This window comes from Ranitomeya variabilis, chromosome 2, assembly GCF_051348905.1.
Source record: "Ranitomeya variabilis isolate aRanVar5 chromosome 2, aRanVar5.hap1, whole genome shotgun sequence".
NCBI lineage: Eukaryota > Metazoa > Chordata > Amphibia > Anura > Dendrobatidae > Ranitomeya > Ranitomeya variabilis.
In genome coordinates, this window is record NC_135233.1 from 186,409,678 (window position 1) to 186,423,577 (window position 13,900).

The following is a 13,900-nucleotide window of genomic DNA, read 5'->3' on the forward strand; positions in this document are numbered from 1 at the left end:
TGGAATTTTGGAAATATGGATATCATTACACTGGACACTCCTACTTGTCACTTTGCACATTGATATACTGTCTTTGTAATTTCAATGTTATATATATTTGTAAATTGTCTTTTCCGGTGGTATTTTATGGTTATGTATAATCACTTGGCACTTTATATTAATTATATTATCTATTTTGTGCATCATATCAATGTGTTATTCGGCAGGTTCTTTTTATTCCTGCCTCATTTTACTCACACGTTTTTATAGTGGTCCTCTTCCCCATGGTATATATGCGGTCCGTCCTGCTAGTGCGCATGTTGGCTGACGTCAGGGTGCTCGGCGCCGCTGTTGATGTCTATTGGTTGGATCGGGTTCGGGTCCTGGGTGCACGCCGACAGTCACGTGGGCGGCACCTAGGATCCTGTCCGCTCTGCCTGCTGACGTCTTCGGTGACGCCGACTTCCTGACTTGCCGGCACACCATGCGCCGCCTAATAGCAGGTCTTTAGGGGTAGCTATTCGATAGGCCGGCCGGCCTTTTTAAGACAGCCCATTTTTTCTGGAAGCCACTCCCCCGGAAGAAGGCTTGAGTGCCGAAACGCGCGTAGGGGACGGTGGGCTACACAGGGCTCCAGGCGGCATCAGGTAATACAATAATGGTTGATTTATTTTAAGTACAAACTTGTTAGATAGCGTAGTCAAAGGTGGTTTACAGCCCCTTCGTGACTGGTGTTTGTTTCCATGGTGTGTACCTAGATTCTGGGTTATAATCTTGTTAAATAAGACACACTTTGGAGCAACTATACATGTAACACTATATGCCTGTTCTATGCCTGGTGTCTTTGTGTTTTCCCCCATATTCTGGTTTTACCCCTGTCACATCCCTTGTAATTTATATAACTGGTTTCTAATAAAAGTATACAATTTTTAAACTTTATTTATGGTTCTTGGTGGTGCGGTTTTCTTTGTTTGAGTCTTACTATAATGGGGAAAAAGTGAAAGGAAAAGTGTTGGAGGCGTCGCAGCTACAGGCACAAAATTTTGCACAGTCACACGTCTGGACCCCGAGAGCATCATAGGCTATGTTGTGAGGTGAAATTTTAACCCCGCGCTTTTCAATTCACCAAACAATTTTGCCCCTATCTACATAATGGGGAAAAAGTGAAAGGAAAAGTGTTGGAAGCGTCGCAGCTACAGGCACAAAATTTTGCACAGTCACACGTCTGGACCCTGAGAGCGTCAAAGCTATGTTGTGAGGTGAAATTTTAACCCCGCGCTTTCCAATTCACCAAACAATTTTGCCCCTATCTACATAATGGGGAAAAAATGAAAGGAAAAGTGTTGGAGGCAAATTAACAGCTGCCAGATGTGAACAAGGGGGACTTAAAGAATGAGAGCGATGGCGCCAAAGAGTATATACTGTACAGTTGCTAAGGTGGGGCCCCGACATGGGATAATCACCACACCTCCACGGGGATATGAACACACACACAAAATGCGCCACACACTACCACGTGCTCAAACACATATACCACCCTCAGCGCACATTTCACCACACATACACCAACCTCGCCACATAAAAGTTGAAACACAAAAGTCGCAGCTCAAAACTCGCCACACGCAAAACTCTCCACATGCAAAACTCGCCACACGTGCAAAACTCACCTCATGGAAAACTCGCCACACGCAAAACTTGCACACGCGGAAAAATTGCCACATGCACAAAAGTTGCAACACATGCAAAAGTTGCCTCACACAAAACTTGCACATACTCAAAAGGCACCACACATAAAACTCGCCACGCGCAAAACTCGCCATGCGCAAAACTTGCTGCACACAACTTGCTACACTAACCTGTCACATGCAACTCGACACACAAAAAGTTGCTACACGCATGTTGCCACACAAAACTCATCTCACAAAAGTCGCTACATGCATGTTGCCACACGCAACTCAACACACACAACTTGACACACGAAACTCGCCCTAAAACACACACAAGTCTGGTATTATCCTTCAAAAATAAAAATCTGATTAATAAGCTGAAAAACTACAAGAGCAACAAATGTACCATATAGGAATCCGGCAGCTGTCAGTCACATGACCAGTCTATTATGTGTATGTGTGAGCTAATATATACTGCCAGGGGGGTGGGCTTACTGTTGGCTGGAGATTTATCAGGCTGCCAATTTAGCTTACAAATACTGAGGTAAAAATACTGACCAAATAACGTGTGAACGAGGTCTAATACAGGAGGAGATGACATACAGATATATACTATATACAGGAGGAGATGACGCACAGGTATATACTATTTACAGGGGAGATGACACACAGGTATATACTATATGCAGGAGGAGATGACACACAGATATATACTATATACAGGAGAGATGACACACAGGTATATACTATATAGAGGAGGAGATGACATACAGGTACATACTACATACAGCAGGAGATGACATACAGGTATATACTATATACAGAAGGAGATGACACACAGGTATATACTATATACAGGAGCAGATTACCTACAGGTATATAGTATATACAGGAGGAGATGACATACAGGTATATGCTATGTATAGGAGGAGATGACATACAGGTATATACTATATACAGGAGATGACACACAGATATATACTATATATAGGTGAGATGACACACAGGTATATACTAAATACAGGAGGAGATTACATACAGGTATATACTATATATAGGAGGAGATGACATACAGGTATATACTATATACAGGGGAGATGACACACAGCAGGTATATACTATATACAGGGGAGATGACATACAGGTATATACTATATACAGGAGATGACATACAGGTGTATACTATATATAAGGGAGATGACAAACATGTATATACTGAGGTGAAAATGAGAGGTGTGAGGTGAAAATGAAAAGGTGTGAGTGCAAAATGAGAGGAGTGAGGGAAAATAGTGGAGTGATCGGAAAATGACAGATGTGAGGTCGAAATGACAAGTGTTAGGGGGGAATGAGAGGAGTGAGGGGGAAAATAAGAGGAGTGAGGGGGAAAATGAGAGGTGTGAGGGAGAAAATGAGAGATGTGAGGGTGAAAATGAAAGATGTGATGGGGAAAATGAGAGGCGTGATGGGAAAATAAGAGAAGTGAGGTGCTATAACTAACCACAGATATTTACTATGCCCAGGCAACGCCGGGCTCTTCAGCTAGCTTAGATTTACAATCTCCATGCTTTTCTCATGGTCAACTTTATGTGGCCTGTTCAAGAGTTGGAACAGCCAAAAATCTGTTTGTCTTTGCACCTGAAGGAAAAACTAAGAATGTAGTTTATCAAAAGGCTCTCGAATAAGTAGTAGAAGATTACTTCACATTACTTGGCCAATTTAGTTAAATCTGTGTGGAATATCTCTGGTGTTGAAATATATGTTGTAAAATGCTTCTATTAGCTTAGTTTTTGCCTTTTAATAATTACATTTCTATCTATTTGTTTTGTGGTTTTTTTGTGCAGAATAAATTTTTGTTAACGCATTCTATTTTGCTAACAGCAGTTATTACCCCGGGCGAAGCCGGGTAGTACAGCTAGTACGCTATAAAGGTGCAGGGCAAAATAAATACAAATATAGGAAGGCGTAAATAAGACAAAGGAAAATACACCACCAGCAACGATTCTCCAACAACCAGCTCTCCACTCCGGACCGAGATAACTACGGATAAGACAGAAGCTATAATTGGCGACGCCCAAAGATCAGGAGAACCATTTAAAGGAAATGGGCATGGCTCAGCTTCCAATCCGAGGATCAGATAAATTAACCCCGGAGCAGCCAGACAAAAACTAGCCGACGCCAATGAGCAAACAGTGGTCAAACGTGGAATTACCGCTGTCTGTCAGACGACCTGGTCTGAACAGTGTCCGACATGACAATATTATCACACGGTGATTCAAACAGGTGCAGAGAGAAACTCAAGTCCACAACCCTTGGTGCAAATATCAAATGCAGCTCAGCAGTCTATAGGAAACTTCAGAGGAAACTGCATTCCTGCAGAAAGTCTATGAAACACAATTATTCTTGAGGATACTTGAGACGAATAAGTCCTTGCTTAGTCCAAAACACAGATAGATATGCTTATAAGGCAGTTCAAATAATATCTTAGCTCAACCAGGGAGGTCTGGGTAATAGTCTCAGGTTCTTGCAAAGCAGAAACTGCTTACATGTCCAGCCAATGCAGATGGAAGTAAACACAAGCAGCAGATGAAGGAGGATTACTGGAACTGGTGTATGCAGCTGGAACTCAGAGCAGAGTAGCAGGATAACCACACAGGTTCACAGGAGCAGGTATATAGCCAGGGAGTCACCAGAGGTCAGGAGCTGGATGCAAGGCAGAATACTCTAGCACAGACTGAAGACTGGGGTGGAGTTTTATAGCAGGAAGACACAGTGCACATAAGACCAAAGAAGCCATCTTGGAAAAGGGCAGTAATGCACAAAAAGGTAATAAAAAATGTTCAGAGTCCTGACATTACTCCCTCCTTAGAAGCGGCCTCAGGACGATCCTGGACCTGGTTTCTCAGGGAATCTTTGATGAAAACGAGAAATCTTCTGTTGGGCATTGATGTTTTCCACAGGTTCCCAAGAGTCTTCCTCAGGGGGATATCCCTGCCATCTTATCAGATATTGGAGCCGATTCCTGCGAATCCTGGAATCAACAATTTCCTCCACCACAAATTGTTCTTGCCCATCAATCACCACAGGCTGCGGAGGTGGCACAACACGTCCCTGGAAGGTATTAGGAGATACAGGCTTTAGTAAAGATACATGAAAAACTGGGTGTACCTTCATAGTTCTAGGCAGCTTCAGACGGCAGGCCACAGAGCTCACAATACCGTTGATCTTGAAAGGGCCAATGAATTTCTGTCCAAGTTTTTGTGAAGGAACGTTTAACTTCAGATTCTTAGTTGCTAACCACACGGAATCTCCTACCTTGAACACGGGGGCAGGTTTACGGAATCTATCAGCCGATCTCTTATAACGTTCTTGAGCTGTGGTCAGGGATTCCTTCAGAACCTCCAGATTTTGCCTCATCGCAGTCAGCCTTTCCTCCACTGCCGGAACCGGAGAATTAATTAGAGACCTAGGTAAGATACACAGATGATAACCCAGATTGACAAAGAAAGGTGTAAATTTAGTGGAGGCGCTCTGAGAATTGTTATATGAAAATTCAGCTAATGGCAGCAACTCCAACCAATCATCCTGGAGATGGCTGACATAGCATCTTAGATATTGTTCCAGCATCTGGTTGGTACGCTCAGTCTGACCATTTGTCTGGGGATGGTAAGCGGAAGAGAGACAGACATTAATATTGAGTGCAGAGCAAAACCCCTTCCAGAATCTTGAAGTGAACTGCACTCCACTCCACGGTCAGAGATGATCTCATCCAGAACCCCATGCAACCGAAAGACATTCTGTATAACCAAGTTCACTGTATCTTTAGCTGAAGGGAGGCCGGTGCACGGAACAAAATGAGCAGCTTTAGTCAGGCGATCAACTACCACCATGACTGTATTCGTGCCCCCCGATGTAGGCAGCTCCACAATAAAGTCCATTGATATAGACCCCCAAGGCGGGACGAAACAGGTAATGGTTGTAGAAGACCCGTAGGTGCCACATGAGGAGTCTTGTAACGAGCACATACCTTGCAAGAGAGAACATAGTCCTTGGTATCCTTCAGGCAAGTTGGCCACCAGAAGAATCAGCTCAGGAACTCGTGTCTTCTGTACCCCCCTGTGACCAGCCAACTTGGAGTCATGTACCAACTTGAGGATCTGCAGACGGACCTCAGGGATGTAGATACGTCGATCTCTGAACCACATGCCACCCTTAAAGACAAGATTAATATCCACAGGTGGGTTGGCCAGAAAAACATCACCGTCATAGGCCTCCCTGCACTCCTTCCACAAGTCCTGATCATGGATAACTCCGATGAAATTGGCATCAGATAGAATGGTCTTGGACGGGGCTCCAGGTACGGAATCCACAGCATGGATTCAGGATAAAGCATCAGCCTTCCCATTACGAGAACCTGGACGGTACGAGATAACAAAGTTAATTTGATTTAAAAATAAGTTCCAACGAGCCTAACAAGGAGAAAGACATCTAGCGGATCTAAGGAACTCTAAATTGCGATGGTCAGTTAGCACCATGATCTGTTGTGCAGCTCCTTGCAGATGATGCCTCCATTCTTTGAAAGCCGCAATAATAGCCAGCAATTCCTTGTCTCCCACGTCGTAATTCTTCTCTGCTGAGGTTAGTCTACAGGGAAAAAAAAGCACAAGGATGTAGCAGACCCTTCTCTCCAGTTCTTTGGGAGAGAATAGCCCCCAAAGCATTATCAGAAGCATCCACCTCCATAATGAAAGAAAGTGTTGGATCTGGGTGTATCAACAGCGGTGCTGATGTGAAACAGATCTTAAGCCGATCAAAAGCTTCTTGAGCCTGTGATGACCACTTAAAGGGCTTTTCCTTCTTTGTCAAGGAAGTAATGGGACGGACAATATCAGAAAAATTTCGAATGAAGTGTCTGTAGAAATTTGCAAAACCAATAAAACGTTGGACCTCCTTAACGTTCTTGGGTACCGGCCAGTCAAGGATAGCCTGAATCTTACCAGATTCCATGTTCAGCCCCTGGGGAGAGATGATATAACCTAAGAACTGTATCTCAGAACGATGGAATTCGCATTTTTCTGGCTTAATATACAGATGGTTCTCTTTCAGACGTCTTAAAACAGTTTTGACATGTTCTTCATGTTCCTGTAGAGAGTCGGAAAAGATTAGTATATCGTCCAAATAGATCACTACAAACTGGTCCAACAAATCTTTGAAAATAGTAAATATAAAGGTTGCCGCGCTGAACGGCACTCACAAAGTGTGGTGTGATCTTGTGCACAGAAAGGCCACTTGCATGCCGGTATCTTCGTCCGCAGTCCAGTAAAATTTATAATGGGAGCGTCCTCCCTGAAGTAGCAGTCTCCCCGAAAAAACCCGGCGCCATGGTTCAGCGTTAGCCACGACCGATGGCGCCGCTGACGGCGTAGCGAGGCGAGCGGGGGGCGTGGTAGGATGGTGACATCACCTGTTCGTTGGAGACGGACGTGTGTAGGGGCCAATCCCGACGCGTTTCGAGGGCAACGTCCCTCTTTCTCAAGGTCCCTAAAGCTGAACCACAGCGGCGGGTTTCTTCGGGGAGACTGCTACTTCAGGGAGGACGCTCCCATTATAAACTAGACTAGACTAGACATGACTAGACGGGGTCCGCATCGGTCCCCCTCTCTTCTGGTCATCGGGCCCCAGCGGCAGGCTTCTGCCGGTGCAGTAACTGAACCTGCGTCCGAGAAAAGCTGCCAGCCAATCGGAGGCTGGCAGTTGATGTCAGCACGCACGTCGCCGACGTATGACGTCATTGTCATTCGTCGGCGAGTCCGCGCCTGGACTTTGTTGAGGGAGCATCGCCGCAGGAGCACGGCAAGGTAAGAAGAAAGTTTTTTTATTGAAAGCGGCAAGCCCGGGACAGAATGGGAGACACGGGGGTAACAATGGAGACACGGGGAAGAATTGAGATACAGGGGGAAGAATAGAGACACAGGGGGAAGTATGGAGACACAGGGGGAAGTATGGAGACACAGGGGGAAGTATGGAGACACAAGGGGAAGTATGGAGACATGGGGAAGTGTGGAGACAGGGAAGTATGGGGACACGGGGAAGTATGGAGATACGGGGGAAGAATGGAGACACGGGGAAGTATGGAGATACAGGTTAAGTATGGAGACGGAGGAAAGTATGGAGACACGGGGAAGAATGGAGACACAGGGGGAAGTATGGAGACACAGGGGAAGTATGGAGACAGGAGGAAGTATGGAGACACAGGGGAAGTATGGAGACAGGAGGAAGTATGGAGACACAGGCGGAAGTACGGAGACACGGGGCCGGAAGGATGGGAGACACGGAGCAGGATGGGAGACATGGGGCAGGATGGGAGACATGGGGTTAGGATGGGAGACACGGGGCCGGAAGGATGGGAGACATGGGGCAGGATGGGAGACATGGGGGCAGGATGGGAGACACGGGGTTAGGATGGGAGACACGGGACAGGATGGGAGACAAGGGGGGCAGGATGGGAGACGGGGCAGGTTGGGAGACACGGAGCAGAATGGGAGATGGGGCAGGATGGGAGGCACAGGAAGCAGGATGGAGACATGGGGCAGGATGGAAACAGATGGGGCAGGATTATGGGGCAGGTTGGAGACAGATGGGGCAGGATCATGGGGCAGGATGGAGATAGATGGGGCAGGGTCATGGGGCAGGATGGAGACAGATGGGGCAGGATGGAAACAGATGGGGCAGGATCATGGGGCAGTATGGAGACAGATGGGGCAGGATCATGGGGCAGGAAGGAGACAGATGGGGCAGGATGGAGACACATTGTGTAGGATCATGGGGCAGGATGGAGACACATGGTGCAGGATTTTGAGCAGGATGGATACAATGGAGACAGACGGGGCAGGATCACGGGGCAGATGGGGCAGGATCATGGGACAGATGGGGCAGGATCACGGGAAATATTGGACAGAAGGATTGGACATCACATGGGGCAGAATGGATACTCATGAGGGCAGGATGGGAGAATATTTGGCTGGAGCCAGGAATGAGACACACGCGGGTCAGGATGGGGGATATTATTACCATAAGGGCTAATTAAGGGATATTATTACTGCAATGATGTATTTATTTTATTTTTGAGGATAATGTTTTAAATGCGGGAGGCGGTCCTGTTACTGTGCAGAGCGACACTATATCGCCTTTTTTTCTTCATCTGGTGTAGTTTAGAATGTAGTTTAGAAGTTGGGAAAAAATTAAGTAATGTGTTCTGCAAGCGGTGCTCTAGCAAACTGTGTTATTTCATGCAGAGACGAGCCCTGGCTGGAAGTGATAGTGGTCTGTGCTAGATGAAGATGAAAAGCAAACATGAAAGACTTCACCTAGTGACATCACTGGTGAGTCGGTGTTTTACGTGTACACTGACACTGTACACTGTATATTATATACAGCGGTCCTGTGTACAATTTCACCAGTGATCACTGTATTACCTTTACACTGACACTATATATAGAGCTCCTTTGTATAATGTCATTGATCACAGTATAACCTGTACAATATATACAGTTCTCGTGTGTATAATGTCACTGTTCATCACTGTATTACCTGTACACTAATACTGTATACAGAGCTCCTGTGTATAATGTCATCTGGATCACCGTATTACCTGTACACTATACATTGTATACAGAGCTCCTGTGTAAAATGTCACCTGTTAACACTGTATTACCTGTACACTGATACTGTATACAGAACTCCTGTGTATAATGTCACCGGTAATCACTGTATTACATCTACACAGACACTGCATACTAAGTACAGATCTCCTGTGTATAATAACACTTATGGTGATATTAGTTTTGTGTTTTTTTAAATTAATGATCAGTATTGTAGTATTCAGTCACTATGTGGTGGTAATATGTTGTCCGGCCATGGTGTGGTGGTATTTGTTCCTTGTATGTGCTATTTGGTCATTATGTGGTGGTAATATGGTGTCTGGTCATGGTGCGGTGGTATTTGTCCCTTGTATGTGATATTATTGGTCATTTTAAAAATTGAAAAATAAATAAAAATATACCTAAATTGTATTGCGTATTTTAACAAATGATTAATGGGTTAGAGTAGAGTAGGGCCCAACCAAAAGAGTCTACCTTGTCGTGGTGGCGGCTTAAAAAATCTTTTGACCAAAACAAAAGCTGCTGGCTATATGTGTGATCTGATGATGGGAACTGTTAATGTGTGATTAGTGAGAAGTGGAGTATTTCCAAGAGAGAGCGGTGGGGCTGTGGCCAGTTCGAGGGGTGGAGACGGGGTTGGGGTGGAGACTGGGCGGAGTCTCAGGGGCCCTGAAAATTTTGCCAGTATAGGGCCCCGAAATTCCTATTGGGAGCCCTGCACCCAGAAGACACAGCACCCTGGCTGGGGGCCCAAACTGTGAGGCTATGTCCTTTTGTGTGCGTCACAACTGGTGACTCTGCTGCAGACAGTCTATCATCAGATGTTTGTGTAGCCTGGGTTTGCTGTCCACTTCCAGTGGCTACACGGGTTCGAATATACTGTCCTAAGCACCTTTTTACATTTAGGGCATAGTATCCTCTTTCGCCAAGGTGCCGGGTATAGGTCACTGTCACCGGGGTACAGATCATGGTCAGGATGTCCCCTTAATAGAAGTGATTCAACGTCTCTACGGTTGACAAATAGTTCCTTATGTCCTCCTTGCTCTCTGCTCGCTCTTCTTATCTGCATCTCAAAAACATTTCTAGAATTCGCCCTTTTCTTACTTTCGACTCTGCAAAAAATCTTATTGTTTCACTTATTCATTCTCGTCTGGACTATTGTAACTCTCTACTAATCGGCCTCCCTCTTACCAATCTCTCACCGCTCCAATCTGTCCTGAATGCTGCTGCCAGGATCATATTCCTCACCAAACGTTACACCGATGCCTCTACCTTGAGCCAGTCATTACACTGGCTACCCATCCACTCCAGAATCCAGTACAAAACTACTACCCTCATCCACAAAGCACTCCATGGCTCAGCACCACCCTACATCTCCTCTCTGGTCTCAGTCTACCACCCTACCCGTGCCCTCCGCTCTGCTAATGACCTGAGGCTAGCATCCTCAATAATCAGAACCTCTCACTCCCATCTCCAAGACTTTACACGTGCTGCGCCGATTCTTTGGATTGCACTACCCAGGTTAATACGATTAATCCCCAATCCCCACAGTTTTAAAGGGAACCTGTCACCCCCCTCAGGCGTTTGTAACTAAAAGAGCCACCTTGTGCAGCACAAATGCTGCATTCTGACAAGGTGACTCTTTTAGTTATGATGCCTGCACACGCTGAAATAATCATTTATAAAATGGGCCCCCTCTTACCCTGAATCCGTCAGGGAGGCGGGTCTTGCCTTCCTAATCAGACGCAGCACAGCCGTCACTCTGGGCCTGTGCGTGCCGGGCGCCACCTCCTCTTGCTTCATTATCGTCCCCGGCGCCTGCGCTGTAAGTACAAAGGGCAGCGCAACTGCGCACGCCTGAAAAAAAAACTTAATGCGCAGGCGCCGGGGACGATAATGAAGAAAGAGGAGGCGGCGCCCGGCGCGCACAGGTCCGGAGTGACGGCTGTGCTGCGTCTGATTAGGAAGGCAAGACCCGCCTCCCTGGCGGATTCAGGGTAAGAGGGGGCCCATTTTATAATTTCAGTGTGTGCAGGCATGATAACTAAAAGAGTCACCTTGTCAGAATGCAGCATTTGTGCTGCACAAGGTGGTCTTTTAGTTACAAACGCCTGAGGGGGGTGACAGGTTCCCTTTAAGCGTGCCCTAAAAACTCATTTGTTCAGATTGGCCTACCGCCTCTACGCATAAACCTAACTATCCCTGTGTGGCCCATTCATATAAGTTAAACTAAAATCAGGTTCCTCGTATCATGTTCTCATACAATTTATGCAGTTAATAGCCCTCTGTGTCTGTACTGCTACATACCTAGGCTGTTAACTGGTTCATGCAGCTTTACATGAACACCCGAGCCTAAAGGTACCGTCACACTAAGCGACGCTGCAGCGATAGCGACAGCAATGCCGATCGCTGCAGCGTCGCTGTGTGGTCGCTGGAGAGCTGTCACACAGACCGCTCTCCAGCGACCAGCGATGCCGAGGTCCCCGGGTAACCAGGGTAAACATCGGGTTGCTAAGCGCAGGGCCGCGCTTAGTAACCCGATGTTTACCCTGGTTACCAGCGTAAAAGTTAAAAAAACAAACAGTACATGCTCACCTGCGCGTCCCCCAGCCTCTGCATCCTGACGCTGACTGAGCTCCGGCCCTAACAGCACAGCGGTGACGTCACCGCTGTGCTTTCACTTTCAGTTTAGGGCCGGCGCTTTAGTGTCAGGAAGCAGAGGCTGGGGGACGCGCAGGTGAGTATGTACTGTTTGTTTTTTTAACTTTTACGCTGGTAACCAGGGTAAACATCGGGTTACTAAGCGCGGCCCTGCGCTTAGTAACCCGATGTTTACCCTGGTTACCAGTGTAAAATATCGCTGGTATCGTCGCTTTTGCTGTCAAACACGGCGATACACGGCGACCTAGCGACCAAATAATGTGCAGACCTTCTAGCAGCGACCAGCAATTTCACAGCGGGATCCAGATCGCTGCTGCGTGTCAAATACAGCGATATCGCCATCCAGGTCGCTGCAACGTCACGGATTGCTGGCGATATCGCCTAGTGTGACGGTACCCTAAGGGTATGTGTCCACGTTCAGGATTGCATCAGGATTTGGTCAGGATTTTTCATCAGTATTTGTAAGCCAAAACCAGGAGTGGGTGATAAATGCAGAAGTGGTGCATATGTTTCTATTATACTTTTCCTCTAATTGTTCCACTCCTGGTTTTGGCTTACAAATACTGATGAAAAATCCTGACCAAATCCTGATGCAATCCTGAACGTGGACACATACCCTTAGGGTATGTTTCCACGGTCAGGAAACGCTGCTTGTTTGACGCTGCGCAGAGCTGCAGCGTCAAACAAGCAGCGTCCAGATGTTCCAGCATAGTGGAGGGGATTTTATGAAATCCCGTCTCCACTATGCGTGGAAACCCGCACGCGGCGGCCCTGCGACTCCGGACATGCTGCGCGTCTTTTCAGATTGCAGCATGTCCATACACCTTGCGGGGACGCAGCGTCCCCGTAAGGCATATCACAGGGCGCTATGGGAGAGAGCGATCATCCCGGATGTGAAGAGTTAACACATCCGGCATGATCGCGTCCCAGAAAGGGGGCGGGGCTTAGCGCCGAGCGGCTTCGCCGCTGCGGCGATACCGCCGGCCATCCTGACAGTGGAAACATACCCTTAGGGTATGTGTCCACGTTCAGGATTGCATCAGGATTTGGTCAGGATTTTATGCAGGTAAAATCCTGACCAAATCTGCACCTGAGGTCACTGGCAGGTCACCTGCGTTGTCCTTGCGTTGTTTCTGCAATGTAAGGACATGCTGCATTCTTAAAAGACGCGCCGCATGTCCGTTTCTGCGGGTTTGCCGCATAGGTCTTTTAATGCATAGTGGAGACGGGATTTCATGAAATCCCCTCCACTATGCTGTAACATCTGGACGCTGCGTGTTTGACGCTGCGGCTCTACGCAGCGTCAAACACGTAGCGTTTCCTGAACGTGGAAACATACCCTAACACTATGGCTGGTCCGAATAACTAAAGCAATTGTTACCATCCACCTCTCGTGTCTCCCCTTTTCCTCATAGCTTGTAAGCTTGCGAGCAGGGCCCTCATTCCTACTGATATCTGTTTTGAACTGTGATTTCTGTTATGCTGTAATGTCTATTGTCTGTACAAGTCCCCTCTATAAGTTGTAAAGCGCTGCGGAATATGTTGGCGCTATATAAATAAAATTATTATTATTATTATCTCCTACTGATCATGGCTGTGTGATTGCAGTACTCAGATTAGTGGTGTTGTCACCTCTTTGGCCCCACTATACAGTGGGTACAGAAAGTATTCAGACCCCTTTACATTTTTCACTCTTTGTTTCATTGCAGCCATTTGGTAAATTCAAAAAAGTTCATTTTTTTTCCTCATTACGTAATGTACACTCTGCAGCCCATCTTGACTGAAAAAAAACAGAAATGTAAAAATGTTTGCAAAATTATTAAAAAAGAAAAACTGAAATATTACATGGTCATAAGTATTCAGACCCTTTGATCAGAAACTCATATTTAACCCCTTCCTGACATGCGCCGTACTAGTACTGCGCTGCGAGAACTG